Source organism: Acinonyx jubatus, chromosome B1 (assembly GCF_027475565.1).
Source record: "Acinonyx jubatus isolate Ajub_Pintada_27869175 chromosome B1, VMU_Ajub_asm_v1.0, whole genome shotgun sequence".
NCBI classification, from domain to species: Eukaryota; Metazoa; Chordata; class Mammalia; order Carnivora; family Felidae; genus Acinonyx; species Acinonyx jubatus.
Window position 1 is genome coordinate 82,729,216 of NC_069382.1, and position 23,432 is coordinate 82,752,647.

Genomic DNA, 23,432 nt, shown 5'->3' on the forward strand with positions numbered 1-23,432 from the left:
TTACTCTGAAAGGGGTTAAATCATACTTCTTTAAAAAATCATCAGAAAGAATATAATACACAAATGAGGAATATCATAATATCTAGTTAATAGTTAATATCTAGAGTACAACTTTAAGAAGATGCATGTTGCTGGGGCGCCTGGGTGACTCAGTCAGTCAAGTGTCCAACTCTTGATTTCAGCTCAGGTCATGATCTCAAGGATCATGAGTTTGAGCCCCACATTGGGCTCTGCACTGACAGCATGCAGGCTGCTTGGGATTCTCTCTCTCCCCCCCTCTGCCCCTCCCCTGCTTTCTCTCTCTCTCTCTCTCTCTCTCTCTCTCTCAAAATAAATAAATAAACTTCAAAAAATTAAAAATTAAAAAGACACACATTGTTATATTTAATGTAACATATAAGAGTAAAATAAGATTAATTAACAAATTAATAGAGGAAAGGGATAATAAAAAGTTGATTAATCCACCCAAAGGCAAGAAAGGAGGAAAAAGCTACATACAGAGATGGGTCAAACAAGAAACCATAGTTGGATGGTAGATATAAACACAACCATATCAGTGATTATTTTAAATGAAAATGGACTAAACACTCTGAAAAAGACTAAGATTGTCAGGTGGAATTCAAAACAAAAATGTAAAACACAGCCACATGTTGTTTATAAGAGATGCACCTGTAACATGAGGACAAAGACATGCTGAAGGTAAATGGAAGGGAAAATATAGATCATGCAAATATATTGGAAAAAGCAGATGTTAAGCCAAATAACTTTATTAGAAAGACAGGAGGGTATTTCATACCCCTGCAAAGCTCCATCTACCAGGGGGATACCACAATCTAAAAGATAACCCTCTAAAAACCATAGCTTTAAATTTTATAAAGAAAATGAATAGAACTAAAGAAAAAACAGGCAGATGTCCCATTACTGTGGGTGATTTTAAAATATCTCTCTTACAAATTAATAGATTGACAATAAAATAAAAATTCAGGAATGATAGGGTAGGTCTGAAAAAAAAAAACAAATAATAATAACTTGATCTACCTGACACGTACCCAACAGTGGCAAAATTCACACTTTTTTTTAAGTTACTACTGGAATATTGGCCAAAATTCACCATATGCTGGGCCATTAAGCAAGTCATTACAAAATTAAAAGGACCAAAATTATTCAATGTTTCTTCTCTGATAGAATTCTGGCTGCAAAATCAATAACAAAAAAGATAACCAGGGAATTTTTAATTGCTTGAAAATCGAGCAGTATGTTTTGTGAGTAACAAGTGAATCAGAGGAGAAATCCCAATGGAAACCAAACAATAAAGAAATGAAATCATCATCAGGCACAGAAGAAGTATTCCATTAAGGAGTGGGATTCCAGGCAAGCAGGAGGAAGTGAAAATGGGAAAAAAGCAGGAGAGGGGAGAAAGCCAGCAAAAGGGCTACTGTGAGGCTGGCCATTTCTAAGTGCGCACAGTGACAAAAACCGCACCATGGTTATTCACAAGTGGAGAAAAGGGCAAGAATTTTAACAAATTCTTTCTTAACAATTTTAACAATTTCTTTCTAACTGCTGAATCACACTAATCAGGATGAGCTACAGAGCCTGTTAATTTGTTCACATTTTCATGTCAGGAGGAAAGTCCAGGCAAGAAGTCCATGACTTGGCCCCACCTGGTGGGATGCACCTTGGGAAGTCCCTCGGAGTTTTTAAGAGGTAGTTCATGCATCTCTTCTGAGCTCCTCAGCTTCGTCACTGGAACCTGCCACCAAGTTACACAGCCCCCCTTCCATCCAATTGCATTCCACTCCTTTTTGAAAGATGTGTTCTGTGAGATCTGCTACCAATGGAACAAAAAATCTTTCTCCATTTCTTACAGCAATGACTTCCTGCTGGAGCTTAGTTCCCACTGGGAACAGGGTTCTTTCCTTGTTGGACTACTTATCCGCCTGTGACTACTGACATTTGCAACAGGGCCCCTCCCATACTGCCATTCCTCTGTGTCACTCGGCAGGGCTTCCTGCACAAATTCTGCTGGCCTCAGTTGCTTTTGCCTACGCTGACACATGTTTTGGATTTTATGGCTTTTCATTGTCTCTGCGGTTTACGATAGACTTAGTTTTGAGTCTCCCTACAATTCCATTCTATATGGTTTCTAGGAGGAAAATTACCTTTGGCCCAAACTACTGCCCTATTCATCGTGGAACCAGGAAGAATTGTTTTAAAACCGTTAAATGTCACTGGTGAGGATGCAGTGTCATTAAGACTCACGAAATGGTGACGAAGGTATAAATTCGTACATATTTCCTGGAATATGTGTTGAGCACCGTTAAAATATTTAAGGTGTCAGACATATTAATTCTCCTCCTAGAAAATTTTTCTTAACACAATTGTCAGAAATCTGGACAGTAATTTATTCAAAAATAAATTCACATAAATATTATTTTGAATAACCACAAATTAACAAAATCATAATGGACTGTGATACATTTTTTGTCATTTTATTTATTTATTTATTTATTTTAATGTTTATTTACTTTTGAAGGAGAGAATGACAGAGTGTGAGTGGGGGGTGGGGCAGAGAGAGAGGGAGACACAGAATCAGAAGCAGGCTCCAGGCTCTGTGCTGACAGCTCAGAGCCTGACGCGGGGCTCAAACCCACAAACCACGAGATCATGACCTGAGCAGAAGTCAGACATTCAACCGACTGAGCCACCCAGGCACCCCTATTTATTTTTTTAATTTAATTTATTTATTTTGTGAGACATAGTGAGCAAGTGAGCATGAGCAGAGGAAGGGCAGAGAGAGAGGGAGAGAGAGAATCCCAAGCAGGTCCTAAGCTGTCAGCACAGACGCTGACATGGGGCTTGATCCGATGAACCATGAGATCATGACCTGAGCTGAACTCAAGAGTACAATGCTTAACAGACTGAGCCACCCAGGCACCCCTTTTTTAAACCTCAGTATTATCCTCACATTAAAATAGTATTAAAAATACTCACAGTATTAACACCTCACAGTATTAAAAATAATACTTACATTACTTATGTAATGTCACAGGGAAATGTCACTGTCTGCTGTTAAAAAACAAAACTACAAGGCAAATGTTCAAACCTTTTTATATCAACTATGTAGAAAAAACAATGCAGCAAGTTGCCGATTAGTAATTGCCTTGCTGATAATATTTTCCCCACTTTACAGTTTTCTGTAGTGTTCACTCTTACTATAATGAGCACATACTACTTTGATAATCAGAAAAATAGTAAGAGAAAAATTTTTAAGCTTGACATAAATTGAATTAAATGATGGTGACTCAAGGCCACCCAAGACTGGAGGTTGCAGCCCTGGACAAAATAAAAAAGGAAGGGGCTTTGAGTGAACGCATGCACAGATGAGAGCCTACATAACCTGGTCTGTACCCAAATTCATCTTCCTAAGTGCATTTTTTTCTCAGAATATAAGAAAGGAAACAAAGATAATAGTAAATACTACAAGTGAGATTCAGTTAGCATAAATGTCAATGCAGCCAAAATCTCTTGAGCATAGTCTAGTATGTTTCCCAACAGATTACCCAAAATAAAAGCTACCTTCAAAGGAGCATCCCATAGAAATAAAACCTTTCTGGATCCTTGTTACAGTAACCCAGGTGCTCATTAAGGAGCATCTTAAAATTGATGGTCTGCTTTTACTATACAAATTGTAAGAGATACATCTTTATTTCTACCTAGCCTGTATTCTTCTCAACCCTCCCTCACATCAGACAAGAACAACTCTCACAGGCCTCCACAAAATACCCACACCAAAACACCTCTGTTTTGAAGTACCCCTTGGAAGCAATAACTAAAAAAATCTAGGAATCAAGGAGAATCAGAAAAACAGAAAGCACATGACACTTGGCTTATGACTTCAAAACAAATGAGGGGAGATTCCTGTTTAGTTTCTTGCATACTGCAAGAATGATTTCATTTAAAGAAAATTCCCCCATTTCTTGCTCTGGCATTGACCATAATGGAATTTTTAAAAATGTGTTTATTCATTTTCATAAATATCTAGAAATGACAAGACATCTAGAAATTCAAAACTATGTCGCTATGGTAAGAATGTCACAAGTTCTACCTCTCAACATCCAAAATGTTCTCCTGCTGCTTCTCTGAGCTCCCAATGGTGGCAACATCTGTTTTGTGTCTACCCTAAGACTATCAGTAGGTTGTTTCTTGAATTTGGGGAATACTTTTTTTTTAATGCTTATTTGTTTTTGAAAGAGAGAGACAGAGCATGATCAGGGGAGGGGCAGAAGAGAGGGAGACACAGAATCCGAAGCAGGCTCCAGGCTCTGAGCTGTCAGCACAGCCCAATGTAGGGCTCAAACCTGTGAACTGCGAGATCATGACCTGAGCTGAGGTGGGATGCTTAACTGACTGAGCCACCCGGCTGCCCCTTGAATTTGGAGAATTCTTAATAATTCTAGGAAATAGAGCGGTTTCAAGGAAGCATATGAAGCATGCTCTTCATACTTTTTCTTTCAGTTTATATTTCCTTTATTTTCTGATGGCAGAAATGACTACACAAGAGAGGAATTAGCTTTTTCCTCCTAGGATTCTTGTAGAGTTTCAATTCTTATAATCATTTTTACTTGCTCTATTGTGTATCCTGATCTGTACACATACCACAGGATTTCTTCTGAAGGAATAAATGTAAATTATAACTGAAAGTAAAAAATGAAAGGTGTGCTTTCACTTTATTCAAAAAGAAGTCAGTTCCTTGAATTTCCATTTCTGTGACATTCTTTTGTTTAATTCCTGAGACTGAATTTGACTTCACATTATTCTCAATATTTTCAAAAGTTTCCATGAGTCATTCAAAATATCTGATCTACATCATTGTCTAATTTCCTTACATTAGTGAAATCATTCAGAAATTGGGTGGTTGGATTACATATAGTGTTTAGTTTTGAGCATCTCAGTTCCTTTAAAATTAACCTAATACTATAGCAGAAGGTGAGATACACATTGTCATCTTCTTATATGCTCAGGGTAGGCAAGTTTTGACCCACAGTCCAAACCTCACCCACCACCGGTTTTGTAAATAAAGTTCTATTGAGACAGAGCCACACCTATTCACGTCTATGGCTGCTTTCCAGGAATAAAGGCAGATTTGAGTAATTTCCACAGATCATTTGGCTCATAAAGGCTAAAATATTTATTATCTGGCTCTCTTCAGAAAAAAAATCTGCCTACCTTTGTAGGTACAGTGCCTCCTGTCCTCAGAAAATGCTTTGAACATTTTATGACAAACAGCATTTTCCTATAAACCAAGATGTTCATGTTTAAAAAACTAAGAATGTGTGTGTGTGTGTGTGTGTATAAAACTTCAACGAGTTTTTCACATCTTCCTTATTATTAGTTACATTATTACATAAAAGAATCTATACTACATGATATAATTCTTAAAAACTTATTTATACAACCTCCTGTGGGCTGGCTGTGTGCTAACATTGATTTCTTTGCTTCTTCTGACAATACCAGTATGGCACATGATGAGATATTGCTTTAAAAAGCCAGATGGCAATATGTAGGAATGCATTCTGTAGGTGTCAAAGGTGGGGATTAAAAGATTTAAAATTACATATTGAATAATACTTTGGATTTATGATTACCTCCATATCTGGTCATACTAGAAAAGACAGGAAGACTCATATGGAGAAAGCCTCAGAAGTCCACTGGAATTTTTATTAATCTTTCCTAAAATCTTCAAACTCCCCCATAATGTAACTCACACCCACACTGACTACAGCTACTTCATGTTGGAAGACAAGTAATCACACACTATTTAAAATAAACTATAATGTTTCATGCAGTTTCTCCTTAAAGTTGTTCAGTTCCCCAAACATAGCACAAAGTACATTGATGTCAAATGTATCTGTGAACTTGATACCAAGTCACTGGCCAACTCCAAGGAAGGTGCTGAGAATAAGTTACAAATAATCTGTTCTACGAGAGGAGTAGCAAAGTCTCCACTGGTACTCTCAGCAGGAAAACACAAAATCATAACATCATATTTTCAAGGGATATGTGATTTTGAAAGGGTTTGAATATGCCAACATATCGCAGCATCAGAAAACCCTAAAGTAGGTATTTCCTATTAAAAAAAAAAGGTAATCAAACTTATATCATTTTTAAAAGTTAAGGAGTGTAATTTCTATATTATAAAATGATAAACATCTTAACCAAAATTCAGTATGGTCCATGATATAATGGATATTTATATATTTATATTTTATACTAATAAAATTATCTCTATAGTCTCATTTTTTACTATTACTGATTTAATAAAAGTTTCACATAATTGTAAGTCAAAAGTATAACCATTTGATATACATTGCCTATATGATGGAACGTTCATATTTAAATATTTTATTTAAAATATTTATTTGGCGGAGCCTGGATGGCTCAGTCGGTTAAGTGTCAGATTCTTGGTTTTGGCTCAGGTCATGATCTCACGGTTCATGAGTTCGAGTCCCGAGTCAGGATCTACGCTGGCAGAGCAGAGCCTGCTTGGGATTCTCTCTCTCCCCTTCTCTGTGCCCCTCTCCCTCTCATGCTGTCCCTGTCTCTCTCAAAATAAATAAACTTAAAAAAATAAATAAAAAATAAAATATTTATTCAAAACTTATCATGTATAAGGACCTAATAACTGGTTTTGATCCTTAAGGAACTCACCAACCAGTGGGGGAAAAAACTGCAAACAACTAATCCTCTTAGTGTTTGAATAAAAGACTAAAGAAAGGCCCATGTTAAAACACAGTGTGAGGTAATTAATTCTAAAGAGGTGAGGAAAATGAGGGATTTGGAAAGACTTCAGTGAGAAGGTGACATCTGAGCTAGCCTTTCAGAATGAGTAATGTTACTCTAGCAAAGGGAGTGATGCCTACAGAGGCTCTGAATTCAAGAAGGCGGGTGAGGAATGGTATTTTAAGGGGATTTTGAATGTGTCTCTACTCTTGCCCTGTAATTGGTGAATAGAACCTAATGTTGGGGGTATAGAAGCATTAAGTTGCCTCCTGTTCTAAAGAAAGTTTTACAGCGAGGTTCAGACACCCATTCCAGTGCTAACTCAGAGGTAGGCAAGCCCTTACTACTTTTACTTTCTCCAAACCACCGACGCCACCCCAACATCCTTCCCAAGTCCATATACAGAAGACCTAAAAAACAGAAAAGAATAGAAAGGCAATGGTTGGAATCACTAGCCAAGGGCATAATGAAAAACACTATGGGACTATACACAGAAGAGACAGTGCTATAGACTGAATTGTTTCCCCCCAAATTCTTATGGTGAAGCCCTAACTTCGGTGTGATGGTGTTTGGAGATCAGGCTTTGGAAATGTAATTAGAGTTAAATGAGGTCATAAGGGTGAGGCCCTCATGATGGAATTAGTGCCCCTATAAGAAGAGACACCAGAGAAATTATCTCCCCCCTTTATCTCTCCACCCTGTAGGACACAGCAAGAAGGCAGCCATCTGCAAGCCAAGAAGAGACCTCACCAGAGAAATGACTCAGCTGCCACCTTGATCTTGGACTTCCCAGCCTTCAGAAGCCAGGCATGGTATTTTGTTATGGCAGACTGAGCTGAGTAAAACAGACTGGCATCTCATTTCCCAGGTATACATATCACCTTAAGGGATTGCAGATTTGCTGTTAAACCTACCTGACCAAAGGTATTACAATTATTATTGTAATAATGGAGAAAAGCATCAGGTTTTATTTCCAGTATTTGATTCAGCAAAGCTGTGGATCCAAGCTGGCCTCTTTGCAAGGGGACCCAGATAATCAGACCTAGTGGGCTATACCACTAGGGGAGGGAGGTGAGAGGGGAGGAAGAGATTAAGCCTAATTATGCTCGGAGGGCCAGGGTAGAGACCACTGTACCTGTGAGGAAGAACTCACACATGTTCCATAGAAATGACCAGCTTTGGAGACCTCCCCCACTTAAGGTATCCATGGTTAGTTACTATCAGCAGGAAGAGAAGCACAACCAACAGAGGATGACCTCAAATCAGAAAATATCTGGCCTTTGTGCCCTAGCCCCCCTCTCAGTCTCAAATTCCATCAGTGAAAACCAGAAGGAAGTTAGAAGGCAAGAAAACATGAACCACACCCTCTTCCCCCAATGGGCCCCACAGGTCTCACTTCAATTGGCAGAACGTAAGATGACACTGGCATTTTACTTTTATTTTTTTTAACAAAATTTTTTTAAGGTTTATTTATTTTTGAAGGAGAGAGACAGAGCATGAGCAGGGGAGGGGCAGAGAGAGAGGGAGACACAGAATCTGAAACAGGCTCTAGGCTCTGAGCTGTCAGCACAGAGCCCAACGCGGGGCTCGAACCTGGGAACAGTGAGATCATGACCTAGGCCGAAGTTGGACTCTTAACCAACTGAGCCACCCAGGCGCCCCTTATTTTTTTTAAGTTTATTTATTTTGAGAGAAAGAGAGCATGTATGCGAGTGGCGGGTGGGGCAGAGAGAGGGAAAGAGAATCCCAAGCAGGCTTAGCCCTGTCAGCACATAGCCCAACCTGGGGCTCAAATATAGGAACCATGAGATCATGATCTGAGCTGAAACCAAGAGTCAGATGCTTAACCAACTGAGCTACCCAGGTGCCCCAGTGACACTGGCATTTAAAATGGGCTCCACAGTTGAATAGTTGGAAGTGACCAGCATGCTATAGGATCTGACACTTTGCAAACAAATCATTGCAAATGGATGATGAGGGCAGTGGTTCCAGAAACATTTCAGAGTTAGCATAAAGAGGTTTTACATACCATCTGTTAGTAGACGAAAAGGAAGGAGTCAATGATTGGTCAGAAAAGATTAATTTGTTTTGGATCTATTTAGGGCAAATTAATATTTCATCATTTCCTCCTACCCCCTAACAATATCTTTTCTAGTTTGTTCCCTTTCAGATTCCCTTTTTAACAATCTTTCACCTGATCCATTACCATAGTAATAATAATCAGCCTAACATAGTAAGCATAACAAGAATTCTTATTAAGCTTTGTGTTGAAAGAACAGATTAAGGTTTTTGAGAAAAGTGTTCAATTTAAAAGTTAATCTTAGACACAGCCATCAATCTTAGCATGTTTTTTTTTTCTTTTCCATCTTCATCTGTACGTGATGTTCATATAACAGCCAACTCCTTACTCCTGATTTTATTTGCCATGTCACTGTCTCCTCCATTATCTTGTAACCACTTCGTTGAGAATTTTGCTTAGAGATTTTTCCATCTTCTCTATGAAGCTCCATCAACTCTATAAGGCACACCTAAGAGAGGTCCATTCCGTGGACCCTCTTCCCTCTCCAATCAAAAACAAGCCCTGACTTCGGTGTGATGGTGTTTGGAGATCAGGCTTTGGAAATGTAATTAGAGTTAAATGAGGTCATAAGGGTGAGGCCCTCATGATGGGATTAGTGCCCCTATAAGAAGAGACACCAGAGAAATTATCTCCCCCCTTTATCTCTTGTGCCACCGCAACTGATGATTCCTGCATAAGGCATGAGAATGAAAGTAGCAAATACGCTAAAAGGCACAGGATGGGCACTCATGTTTCCAGAGAGATGGGGGGATAGCTTCTTCAGGAAACACTTACCAAAAGGTAACAAAAATATTTAAAAAAAACAAAAGAAACTAACTCAGGTCTCATGACATTTTGCCCCAAGAATCTGCTTGAGATTAAGTGACATACTCTTAAAAATGCTATCACAATACATCTTCTCCATAAATGCACAGCAGTGATAGCAGATGATTAGGGCTGACCTAGTCAGGTCGATGGCCTCTATGTGGCCAAATACATGTTAAGGAAAATTAGTCCCATCCCCTGGAGTTTAATTAGTACATATTTAAATGGAATTAGAAGCAAAGAATGTTAGATATTCCAAAGAACTTCCAGTTGGGCATCCATATTTCATAGAGAAAGAAATTGGGTCACCAAGAAATCAAGTGACTTGCTCTGAACATCAAAATTATGAAGGAATTGATACTCATTTCCATAAAGAATGTGAACGTGCTATTCAGAGTTATAGTGAACACTGAAGCACTCATCACCCCAGCTGACAGCTCAGAGCTGAATCTCTTCCCAGAAATGTGCCCCCAGTGGAAGGGAGCCACCTGGGACAAAGTCACAACACCTCCCTGTAAGGGACTGGCCTCCTTCCCTGGAGTTGGAATATCCCTAAAGGGCCATCCCAGCTTGAGAGCACTCACTCTCCATGGACCACTTGGCTGAGACCTCTGTGCAACTGTATCACAGTTCACCTTCTCCCTCTGTCTACCTTACTTCTATCAGCACTCACTTCCATCAAGTGCCATTCCTGAGAACATGCCCCAGTAGGTCTCTTGCATGTATATTTCTAGCTCAGAGTCTGACTCCCAGGGAACTCAACCTACAAAAACAGTCTATTCTACTGCTTGAGAAAAGCGAAGCCTGGGAAACACTTGGATTGCATTGACATAAATTACTGTGGGATTTTCTTTAATTCAACAAGGTGCACTATGGATCCCCAATGAATACCCACAGTTAACCGAAAGTTATTTAGCCAGAGAACCCTCTATTTATATTGAACATCTTCTCAGACTGTTTACGGAATCTCCTCTGGGAAACATGAATGCAATTCACTCTAGCTCACATTAGAATATGATTGCTAAAGTTACTATTGTCAATATGTCCTGTAATAGCAAAAGACTGGGAACGACCTAAAAGTCCACAGAAGACTGCTTAAATAAATTATGATATATACATATAATGGAATATTATGCATCCACAGGAAAAAATGAGAAGGTCTTTAAGTGCTAGTATGAAAAAGCATCCAAGGTGTATTATTTTAAGTGCAAGAAACAAGGCTACTCAACAGTGCATATCTGTTTTTTAAAAAAGAATTAAACACGTTTGTGTTTCCTCGTGTATGCACAAAATATTTATAAAGGTATGAACTAAGAAACGCTACCAGTAGTTGTTTCTATAAAAGGGAATTAAAAGCAGCTTGGTACCCTCTGAATTTCAAACCACAGGAATGGATTACCTTTTGAAAAAAATAAAATATTAAAAATTAAAAACAAAACACTGCCAAGTATTAAATAGCAGGTATTTAAAAACTTTGTCAAAGCATATGAAGAGACTCTCAAAAAAAAATGTATAATATCACTAAAAAGTTACTCAGATTATGAGCTCCTTGAAGACAGGAACTATATCTTTTTATTCATTTATTCATAATGCCCAAAACCTAGCAGAAGGCCTGAAGCAGAGAAGGCAGTCAATAATTTGTTTTTTAATCCTGTTGCTTCCATACAGCAACAGATTTAAAACAGCCTTTTCTTTTCTTTTTTTTTTTAATGTTTATTTATTTTTGAGACAGACAGAGACAGAGCATGAATGGGGGAGGGTCAGAGAGAGGGAGACACAGAATCTGAAACGGGCTCTAGGCTCTCAGCTGTCAACACAGAGCCCGACGCGGGACTCGAACTCACGGACCGCGAGATCATGACCTGAGCCCAAGTCGGCCGCTTAACCGACTGAGCCACCCAGGCGCCCCTCTTTCTTTTTTTAATATTAAACTTTGTTGGGTTTTTTGGGGTTTTTTTTTTTTTTTGGTTTTGTTTTTTAATGTAGGATGCAGGGGGCACCTGGGTGGCTCAGGTCATGATCCCAAGGTTCATGAGTTCAAGCCCTAGTTGGGCTCTGCAGCTGGCAGTGTGGAGTAAGTTTGTGATTCTCTCTCTTCCCCTTTCTCTCTGCCCCTCCCCCGCACATGCTGTCTCTGTCTCTCTCAAAATAAATACACAAATTTTTTAAAAAATGTAGGATCCGGGGAAACTCTACAAATGGGGAAAGAATACCATATTCTTTTACTCCTGCCTTGGTTTTTCTATTAGCCTATAGTCAGCAACACCTAAAAAGTATCTGGAGTTACGCTGTCCAATACAGCAGCCACTAACCATATGTGGCTATTTAAACATAAATGCAAATTTGAAAACATAAAGCTAACAGTTCACTTCCTCAGTGGAGCTGGCCACATTTCAAGTGCTCAAAAGCCACACATGGTTTGTGGTTACCATATTGGACACAGCAGCTAGAGAACACATGCACCACGGCAGAAACCTCGTTTGGATGGCACTGATGCAGGTAGAGCAGACACTTCGGTTTCAGTCCCATCTAGATTGAATTCCAACTCAGCTACTTACTAACAATAAGGTTTGGAGGAGATGAATTCATCTCCAAGGGCCTCAGTTTCTTCATCTGTAGAATGGAGGAAATGATAGTGTCTACCCTCCCCGGGTCATGGTAAGGGTCAAGTGAGCTCATTCACCAAAACCTACATGGAACAGTCTCTGACACACAGGGAGCCCTTGAAAATGTGACCTCTTAGTGATTATCACCCCCATGAATGTGACCCCCCTCACCATGAACCAGTCCTCATATCACTCACAATCAGGCTGTTCCATCCCTCCCATAGGTCCCACAGAGAAAGGAGCCATGAGCACCCTTGCTGTCTAGTTCAGTGTTATTAAAGCACCAGTTTACAGTGAGTACAACTTACACCGATTCCTCCTCCAGGAAAGACTCGTTGTGAAAAACATGTCAGGTGAACGAATGTGTGCTACTGATGGGGTGAAATTACATTCTGGCGCAAGCCCTTTCTTGGGTCAAATCCTGGAGACAAACATGTTCGTACTGTGGATTTCAATGGTCTAGGTGGATAGGTTTTTAAAATTCTCACAAAGAAGACAGCTGTCACACTTTGCCATGAAAAGGGCGACATCTAGTACAGCAAAATTGAAGGGGCAGAGGCAGCTGGGTTAGTCAAGGTGAGGTTTTTATAGCTGACTAATGTGAACTAAGTTTTAGAGAACATAAATCATGAGGAGAGAAGAGATAAGGGAGAAGAATGGCAAAGGAACAATACCAAGAGAAAGGAAAGAGAAAAGAGAGAAGACTTATAGCTTTAGGCCTTCAAAGATAAAGAAATACTTTCCTTTTATCCCAGAGGCCAGGCCATTCCCTTGTTCACTTGTGGCTTCCGACAACAGAAAACCAGACAGACTTGAATCTACTGGTGGCCAGTTTGGGCCTCTTTAGCGCTACCATCTTCATATAATAGAAATATTAAATATATATAATTCTAAACTGAATATATACATATAACTATATATATACACATACCTATATATACATACGTATATATACATACATATATATACATACAAATATACATATATACACATACAAATATACATATAATTACATATATATATATATATATATATATATATATATATATATATATAAGGAAGCTATTGTGGCGACTTTCTGATCCTTCAAACATTTGCAGGTAAAGATAAATGAGCCAAGGGGTGCCTGGGTGGCTCAGTCAGTTAAGCCTCCAATTTCAGCTCAGGTCATGATCTCACGGTCTGTGGGTTCAAGTCCCGTGTTGGGCTCTGTGCTGACAGCCCAAAGCCTGGAGCCTGCTTCAGATTTCTGTGTCTCCTTCTATCTCCTGCCCTTCCCCACTCATGCTCTGTCTCTGTCTCTGTCTCTCTCTCTCTCAAAAATAAATAACATTAAAAAAAAAAAAAGATAAGTGGACCAAAAAAAAAAAAAAAAAGAAAGAAAAAACACCCAAAAAGAGCCCACGTGTGTGTGTTTTAAATGAATGTTCTTGTTTTGAATTCTTCAGGTATTTATATAAAAAGACCTATATAAAAATTAATCTTCATCATAAAAATAAGTCAATTATTACTAACCAATTCTCTAGGACTGTTACTATAGAAAATTGTTTAACTATTAAAGTGTATGTTGTGATTTACAACGGCCATAATGGCACCAGTTTCTACATGATTGTTCAGTGTTGCCACAGAAGACATACCTTATCTGCTGTAGCATGAAATGCCGTATGACAATTTATAATGATGCACACTTCTTCTTACCTGCTGGTAATAACCTATCAGGGAAAACGACAGCTTAATTATATAGCATATCTCCTACTGGCAAATAACTGTATTTGAACATTTCTATGGCTTCTCACAAATCCCTTACAGAAGCCAAGAGGAACGATTACCATGATCCTCAGAAATAACACTAATAATTAAGTAAAAAAAAAAAAAAAAAAAACAACTAAGGCAAAGTGGATCTTTTATTAAATACAGATGAACTTTAGCCCACATAATCCCTCAGTCCTGTCTCCAGACAGCTTTACCAGAGCTGGCTGTCATCCTTCTAATGTTCTATTTTTCTTGCTTATTAGGCTTTTGGTATCTTCCATTCCAAATAGTTGGCTTATTATGAGATGCATCAAGTGATTTACTCAGAGCATTGGATCTCTGAATCAACACAGTGGCCACGAATTGGCTGTTGGAGTCCCAAATGTCTTATTCCTAAAGCACTGCTTGCTGAGCTCCTTCTTGACAAGTAAACTAAACTTCTCAAGTCTCCACAGCAAAGCAGTAGGTGCTTATAAAACTGATGAGAAGCAGACTGTCTCTATTAATAAAAGTTATTTGCGATTGGGAGAGTGCTTGGACTCTTGAGTTCCAGGGTGGTCCATGTCATGGCTGGCCAGAGAACTCGGCTATCTTTTACAGAGATACCGGTTCCCTCCTCTCCACCAGGGCTCAGTGAAATTACCCCGGACATCGTGAACCCAGATTAGGGCATTTCATCAGTTTTAGTTCTTTATCTCTTCTTTCCTTGGTCTCACTAAATATTCTTATTCACATAGTAGTTACCAAACTACTACTACGACTAGATTGCCCTTCCTTTATCCTTTCTAATCTTTGCTTTTCATTCTTCTCTGCTTTTTAGCACTTCTTCCACACTCCTCAGCTTTTGTGCAGAGAAAAATGGGCTATGCAGACATCATCAAACACGTTGTGTGCCCCATTCCTTCTATGGGATTACCCATTTGTTACAGCGTTTAAAATTCTAACCCTTTCTGTTGGGTGTATTTGTACAGAATGCTCCAAATGGCTGTATTTTTGTAGTCTAAAATGTCACATTTATTTTGAGGTTGTTTTTTTCCCCCTCAGAGGTGGTTATGGAAAGGTAAAATAGGCGGCTGGCTTCTGTGACCAGAGCCATTCCTATGACAAAGACTGTCCTATTAACTTAAATGACCAAATTACTAATGAGAAGATTTCTGACAAACGTGGAATGGGAACAAATGAAACTTCAAAGCCTTGTATAACGTATCATCTAGGATAGAAAACAGCACAGAAAATTATCTCCATTCAGTTATAGAACATAGCCCTCCAGGCAACTACCATTAAATGTGTCACTCCATGTGCTGGGACCACGGACATTCATTTCTATAGACATAGAATTTCTCTCTTTGGACTTGTGTAAACAATAGCAGTGGCATTCACCACCTTTTCTTTGACTAGACTCTATGGAGACTACCATGTTTACAAACTATTCATCACTAGAAAATTACAATTTCCAAAACTATGGTTCATGTAACATTGAGACTGAAGGCTCCTTGATAAAATTTGGAGCCTCCCTCATCTTACCAAAACCATGGAATGGACTGAAAGCTTAGAGAATTGAACTCTGGTCCTGGTTGTCTTTAGACAGCATGTGACCTTAGCAAAGCACTTCATGTCTTTTAACCTCAGTTTCTTTATCTTTAAAATAAAGAAACTAGGGGCGCCTGGGTGGCTCAGTCGGTTAAGCGGCCGACTTCGGCTCAGGTCATGATCTCACAGTCCGTGAGTTCGAGCCCCGCGTCGGGCTGTGTGCTGACCGCTCAGAGCCTGGAGCTTGTTTCAGATTCTGTGTCTCCCTCTCTCTCTGACCCTCCCCCGTTCATGCTCTGTCTCTCTCTGTCTCAAAAATAAATAAACGTTAAAAAAAAAATTTTTTTTTTTTTAAATAAAGAAACTAGACTGGAAGGTGTCCAAAGTTCTCCCCAGTGTTGAAGTGCACCTATTAAGGTCACAGGTAGCTTACGAGCATATGGTCAAATTTATCCATATTATGTTAATCGTTTGTACTGTCAGGTTTGATGCCTGAGGGAATTCCTCTGCTCTAATCACCTTAGTTCTCCAGAAGAGAACAAAAGTGCAGAGAAACTAAACATAGTATCCAGGCTTACACAAAGAGGTAAAGTTGGGGTTGACCACGTGTCCTGGATTTCCTGGATTTCATTTGTCATTAGTAGTTCATTCAGCTAACAGGAAGCACAAGGCATGTGCTATCATTGTGCTTCCTCTCCACATTACCTTCAATTTCAAACCAGGTCTTCTTATCCCTAAAATCAAGAGTTATAAAATGCTTGGGGCTCACAATCCCGTATGTCTTGATTACAACTAAAGGGCAGTATTAGCGGAATTTGAATTGTTTTAATTTCATGCCTTAAATCTAATGATCCTGTACCAGCATGACTAGCAAAATGCTGCTATAATCCAATTTACTTCACTCTACTTATTTCCAAATAGCTACTTTCTAGGTCTGAACAACTAAAGTAAACATGTCATCCGTAACAACTCTGTGTCATCTTAACCTACGGTAGCCCAGCTGACATCTACCTTGGAAGAATGGGAAGATGGAAGTTTCATAATCTCCTTTACCCTGTGGCTAAGCCACCACACTCTTGCTTTTACCCTGGGATTCCTGGGATCTTTTCCCAACGTGGTTTGATAATAACAATCATAAGTACCATCATACATTTACATATCTATTTATTGGAAGAATCACTTGGAAAAAGGGAGAGCAATTAATCCTAGGAAGTTCCTAGTTAAATGAAGAACCAACAAGAGCAGCTAGCTTTGTATTTGGAAATACACCCTGGAAGTTCCAGAGAAACAAGATAGTTTGTAGAATGCCAATATATGCTCAGGAGCTAATTCCAAATCTATAAAAATTCCTTGGGAGAGAGAAGGATCTGTTTGGCAGACCAGACTTGGATAGTCGGGGGCCAGAAGTAGAGGATAAGATGAGGAAGAAGGTTGTAGTTGTTGTACCCCCTTCCCTCCTTATCTTCCCTGACAGGTAAGATTAGGTGATCTTGTTTTACTGCACATGTTAAACTTGACTGGCACTTTCTGGTTGGACCTGGATTGTGGGGCACTCAGAACCTAGAAAATCGGCAACATAACTGCATGAACCCATACCCTGGATCCAAGTAATTGTTCTTCCCATCATTGCTACAAGACAGAGGGGGTACCTCAAGTAAGACACTGGGAAAGATCCTTGACAAACAAGGTACTGGAATTGGAGAGTCACGGAACTGTTAAATCCAGAGTGCAACAATATACCTTTCAACCTGGAGAGTACCCCACACCAACGCATTTGGAGGACATAAGCTAGAGCCAAGGGTTTTGTCTCCTGGCTGATGATAATGCTAGCCAGCCGTGATGATCCCAATCTAAGAAAGAGAAGTTCACAGGGAAGAATATATAGTGTGGTCTCTAAAAAAGAGAGATAAAACTTAAAAAAATTTATGCCAGATGGGAAAAGCCTAATGAAACAGATAAAACAAGAATTAAAAAAAAATGCTTTGTAGAATGTAAGAAGGATTTTGGAAATATGAATCGGGAGCAAGAAATATGAAGAAATAACTGGGTATAATAAATATAAAAAAGCCACAAGTCATAAAGTAGAGAATTAAGTAGATAGCCTGAATGTCGGAAACAATACTGCTGGAAAGTGGCAGAATGAGCTACACAGTTAGATCGGGCAATATCCTGGAAGCCATTAGTAAGTAAAAATTAGCTAGGGAAAAAAAAAAAAAAGGAAGAGTGAAGTGTACATGGAGGATGAAAGTAGGAAATTCAACTCTGTGTACTTACAGTCTGAAAAATAAGACAACAAATAAAAAGATAATAATCAAGATTTTTCCAAAATTCTAAACATCAGACCTCAAAATAAAGAAGGTAACAGACTAGCAAAGAAAATAACTTAAAAACACATCCCACTCATAGTTAGGGATATTTTAATAGCATTCACAAAGATTTAAGACCTCCAAAGAAGACACACAAATGGCCAACAGACACATTAAAAGATGCTCAACATCACCGATCATCAGGGAATGCAAATCAAAACCACAATGAGGTATCACCTCACACCTGTCAGAATGGCTAAAATAAAAAATACAACAAACAGCAAGCATTGGCAAGGATGTAGAGAAAAAGGAACTCCCATGTACTGTTGGTGAGAATGCAAACAGGTAGAGCCACTGTGGAAAACAGTACAGAAGTTCTTTAAAAAATTAAAAATAGAATTACCATATGATGCAATAATTCTACTACTGGGTATTTACCCAAATAGCACAAAAACACTAATTTGGAAATATATACGCGCCCCTATGTTTACTGCAGCATTATTTACAATAGCCAAATTATGGAAGCAACCCAAGAGTCCATTTATATAGATGAATGGATAAAGAAGATGTGGTATATTTACAATGGAATATTACTCAGCCGTAAAAAAGAATGAAATCTTCCATTTGCAACAATATGGATGGATCTAGAGAGTATAATGCTAAGTAAAATATGTCAGTCAAAGAAAGATAAATACCATTTGATTTCACTCATAGGTGGAGTTTAAGAAACAAAATAAAGAAAAAAGAGACAAACAAACAAAAAAACAAACTCTTAAGTATAGAGAACAAACAGATGGCTACCAGAGGGGAGGTAGGTGGGGAGATTGGTGAAACAGGCGAAGAGGATTAAGTGTACATTTGCCATGATAAGCACTGAGTCATATATAGAACTATTGAATCATTATACTGTACATTGGAAACTAATACAGCACTGTATATTAACTACACTGGAATTAAAAAAAAAATAAAAAAAAATTCACGCCAAAGAGAAACTTCAACAATATTCATTAGAGTGAAAACAGACAAAGGTCACAGTGACATCAGGCTTCTTGAAAGAAACAACAGATACAAGAAGATAATGGAGCAGAGTCCCCACAATGCTGAAGAAAAATAGGGGTGCCCGAATGGCTCAGTCAGTTAAGTGCCTGACTTTGGCTCATGTCATGATCGCAGGGTTTGTGAGTTCCAGCCCTGCATCAAGTTCTGTGCTGACAGCTCAGAGTCTGGAGCCTGCTTCTCATTCTGTGTCTACCCCTATTTCTGCCCCTCCCCCACTCACAGTCTGTCTCTCTCTGTCTCTCAAAAATGAATAAGCATTAAAAAAAAATTTTTTTAAATGCTGAAGAAAAATAACCTTGTACCTAGAATTAAGTATCTGGGCAAGCCATTATTTACATCTGGGAAAAATTAGTATATTCACAGGTACATAAGACCTCAGAAAAATTCACCCTTTGCAGCCTGTTTGAAGTAATTTTCGGAGGAAGCAAAAAGATATAGGAAGTAAAGGTAAGTAAAAATTTGACATTTACTATTGTTTAAATAAAGCAAAACTTACAAAGCACTTAGAATACTGCTTACACATTAAGTACTCAGTAAAAATAAGCAGCTGTTATCTTTGTTTTTTTATTTACTTTGTTTTTTTTTATTTATTCTATTTACTCTGTTAAATAGTTGCACTCTTACTGACACTGTCATCATTCTCCAAAACTAAAGAAAATGCTTTTTAAGCATAGTTCTGTATTAAGTATGATGTTTACTAGAGATTATTTTGCAAATGTCATTCATTCATTTACCCATTTGGAAGATCCCATTTAATCTTACGAAACTCTTATTCAAAAGTTTGATAAAGCTTTTTCTGCATGCATCCATTAGGATTATATTAGTAGGTTTTCTAATATTGGACCATCCCTACGATCTGTAGGTAAATTCCATTTGATTAAGATAAGAGTGTCTCCTGGCAGGGGCAGTAGCACTGTGTTTTACTCTTACGTTAGCTAATATTTTATTTAATATTAAAAAATGCTGCTGAGGCTTTGTTACTCCGACAGTCTTGATGAACTTGCTTATTAGTTTTCATAGCTGGTTAATTTTCATGGCTTTCATTTATAAATAAAGATAATTTTACCTCCTCCCTTTTAATCTTCATGCCTCTTCTTAGTTCTTCCAGTGAGGTAGCAGACTAGTGAAGGGTACAGGCTCTGGAGAGAGACTTAACTAAGGACCTTGGGCACAGGGTCTTGGTGCCTCTGAGTCATCTGAAGAGTAGCTGGAAAAGCACCTCCAGGAGTTTATGAGGGTTCCACAAGTTAAAGTGCTTGGCACATGGCCAACAATAAATGTTAGCTATTGAAATATTTACTGAATAAAGTTAAGAACAAGAGATACCTAATCCAATCTTGGAAATTTAGGAAAATATCCTCAAAAAAAAACAATACCAAACTGAGACCTCTGGACCAGGTGGGTGAATCAGGAGAAAGGGGAGAGGGAAAAGAATGGATGGAATAATGCACTCTGGAGGGGAGACACACACATCCACATGCTTAGTGATGACAGAAAACATGTTTAGAGAATGGACAGCTGTTTAGTACAACCATACGTGGATGACCCAGCTATTCATATACCAATATTCATTTCTCCAGTAGATAACAAGTTCCTGAAAGGAATCATGTTCAGTTCAGCTTTTTATCCCTCAGAGCACTTGGCATTGAGCCATGCACTGAGAAAATGTTCAATAAATATTTGTATTTTTAGGAAGGTTTATGGTCCATTGTTCATCGGCCTGATTGACAACCATAGCATGGAAGCCAATACTTTATAAACCGCAGAGGCTGAGAGTAATGCATCTTGAATTAAGAAAGGTCAAAGTTTAGAGGAGAAATACCTCAATATCAATCTAAATGAGCCATCATAAAACCACATGTCTGAAGTTTTAGACGTCCTTCACGAAATAATGAAAAGAGGATCTTGCTTCCTAGGAGTAGAGTCTAAAGGTATACGATATAGATCCTTAAAATGTTGCCATTTGGGGTTACTGCAAATTTTCAAGTGACATCATAAAGCTGTTATGACTATATATTTGTTTCCTAGGATTCTTGGGAAAAGGAGCACTAAATAAGTCAAATATTAACCATCCTAATATTTTTACAAAAATTTTCTCATCTTTTTTGTACTTCGAAATCATTTTTTTTTCAAAATACTTGGCAAAAAAAAATTAAGAAAGTTTAAAAATTTTTATTTGAAGAAATTTAGAGAATAGGGTGTATCTTGTTTCATTTCATTTGTTGAAGCATTTGCTTTGCACTTATAAAATTACTCCCTCAATAAAAACGGGCACAAAATATTAAACAGCCCCTCCTTTTCTTTGTTTTAGTTCTAAAAAGGTTCATTCTAATCTATAAAGCTCATAAGCATCATCCTAAAAATGAATGTAAGGATTTTATCAGTAACCTGACCCAAATTAGATCCTTAGGAAATTCTATTTCCCCTCCTGACCTTGACAATAAGGAGTCTGCTGGGAGTGGTTTTCCAACAGCTCTGTGATGATCACTGGTGATGTATTTCTAGTCAAACCTGGTCAAACTCCTTTTCTCAAAAACTTACTATCACTTGACCCCTCAGCAATATGTAATAGATTATTTTTTTTAATTTTTTAATGTTTATTTTTGGGAGAGAGACAGACAGACCATAAGTGGGGGAGGGGCAGAGAGAGAGGGAGACAAAGAATCTGAAGCAGGCTCCAGGTTCTGAGCTGTCAGCACAGAGCCCGACGTGGGGCTGGAACTCACGGACCGTGAGATCATGACCTGAGCCGAAGTCGGACGCTTAACTGACTGAGCCACCCAGGCGCCCCTGTGATAGATTATTGACAAGAAAAATAACATTATTAAAGGTTTACTACGTGCCCATTTTTATTGAGGGAGTAATTTTATAAATACGGTGTTTCCCAAACTCCAGCCCTTCCAACTCCATGATCACAGTTCTTGTCATTCTTTGTCCCATCTTCATCATTTATTCAAGAGGAGAGTCAATATGAACACAAGTCAATAATGATAAAATGTCGCAGATACAATTAGAGAGCTATCCATCGGGAGAGGACAGAACAAAGGAGAAAATGTAGTCAATATTTCCGAGGGGAGGAGGTGGCTAGAGGGGAAGTAATGTTGGGGTTTTGCCTGGAGAATTTCGCAGAGAAAGTGACTCTTTAAAGACTGGTGTATTTACAAAATGAACTCACAGCTACAGAAAATAGATCGGTGGTTGCCAGAAGCAGGGGCTTGGTGGGTGGGTGAAATGAATACAAGGCGTCAAAAGGTACAAGCTTCCAGTTATAAAATAAACATGCCATGGGAATGCAATGTACAGCCTGGTGACTACAGTTAATGACACTATACTGCCTGTCTGAAAGTTTCTAAGAGGGTAAGCCTCTCTTGCATGGAAGTCTGGAAGTAGTTGGGGGGTGGGGGGAGGGAAGGGGGCGGGGACATTCAATTCAGTCCATAACAGTTACCTTTCCAAAAACTGAAAAAAATCTGAACTCCAAACACATCTGACCCTAAGAGTTTGGGATAAAGTACCATAAACCTTAGTTTATAGTTATAGGTACATTGAAAAGAGTTTAAGCACAGTGCTGGTGGGAGTGCCTGCCACAGGAAGTACATGGATTAGGGAAAATCTCACTGCAAATGGGATATTGAACTAAACCAGTGAAGTAAGGGAGTGGGCTATATCTGAGATAACAGCAGTCTAAGAAGGGGAACAGCAAATTCAAAGACTCTTAGATAAGAGCAGTGCAGTACAGGTGCTGGGTAGAAAGACGGTCAGTGTGACTGAAACAGTGAGCTAAAGGAATAATAGTAGAGGAGATAACAGATATACAAATTACTAAGGCCTTACTGACCATTGTAACGGAATTTGGCTTTTAGAGAAGTGAGATGAGAAGGCAATAGTGGTTTTGAATAGAGTAGCATGACCTAATTAATGTTTTAACAGAATCACAACGAGGGTACCTGGGTGGCTCACTAGGTTAAGCATCAGACTTAGGCTCTGGTCATTATCTCATAGTTCTTGAGTTCAGGCCCCATATCGGGCTTTCTGCCGTCAGAACAGAGCCTGTTTCAGATCTTCTGTCTCGTTCTCTCTCGGCACCTCCCCCTCTCATGCTCTCCCTCTCTCAAAAATAAATAGACTTTAAAAATAAAATCACAACGTGCAGCTGATAATCTCCAAAGATGGATGCTGTCATCACTGTCTTCCTTTCGTGAACAAGCATGACAAGTGACCCAGCAAGAGGCAGAGTCTGTGTCCTCTCCCACTGAATCTGGGATGGGCTTCTGACTGTTTCATTCTGACCAATGAAGCAAACATAAAGTCTGGGAATTTTGTTCCCAGGCCTTAAGAGGATTTGCAGCTCCCACTTCCTCTTTTATGGACCCTGGACACTATGGAAGGAGTCTGACAACCCTGAGACCATCATGCCAGAAGAAAGCCCAATCTCGCCATGTGAAAAGGCCAAGTGGAAGAGAATGAAGGAACCCAGCCAACAGCCAGATTCAATGTCTTGAACCATCTCCG

General features: G+C 38.8%; 1 protein-coding gene across 3 annotated transcripts in view; it reads right to left on the minus strand.

Annotated features, from left to right (window-relative positions):
* Positions 1-23,432, minus strand: part of IL15 (interleukin 15) — an 80,077-nt gene that overhangs the window by 48,067 nt on the left and 8,578 nt on the right. Inside the window, exon 1 of one of the 3 annotated variants that reach the window (XM_053216927.1) lies at positions 1,665-4,275. The exons of the other annotated variants lie outside the window; for them this stretch is intronic. The gene's annotated coding sequence lies outside the window, so the exon portion shown is untranslated. Of the gene's footprint in view, positions 1-1,664; positions 4,276-23,432 lie in introns of those variants that run through there. 3 annotated transcript variants of the gene reach the window in all.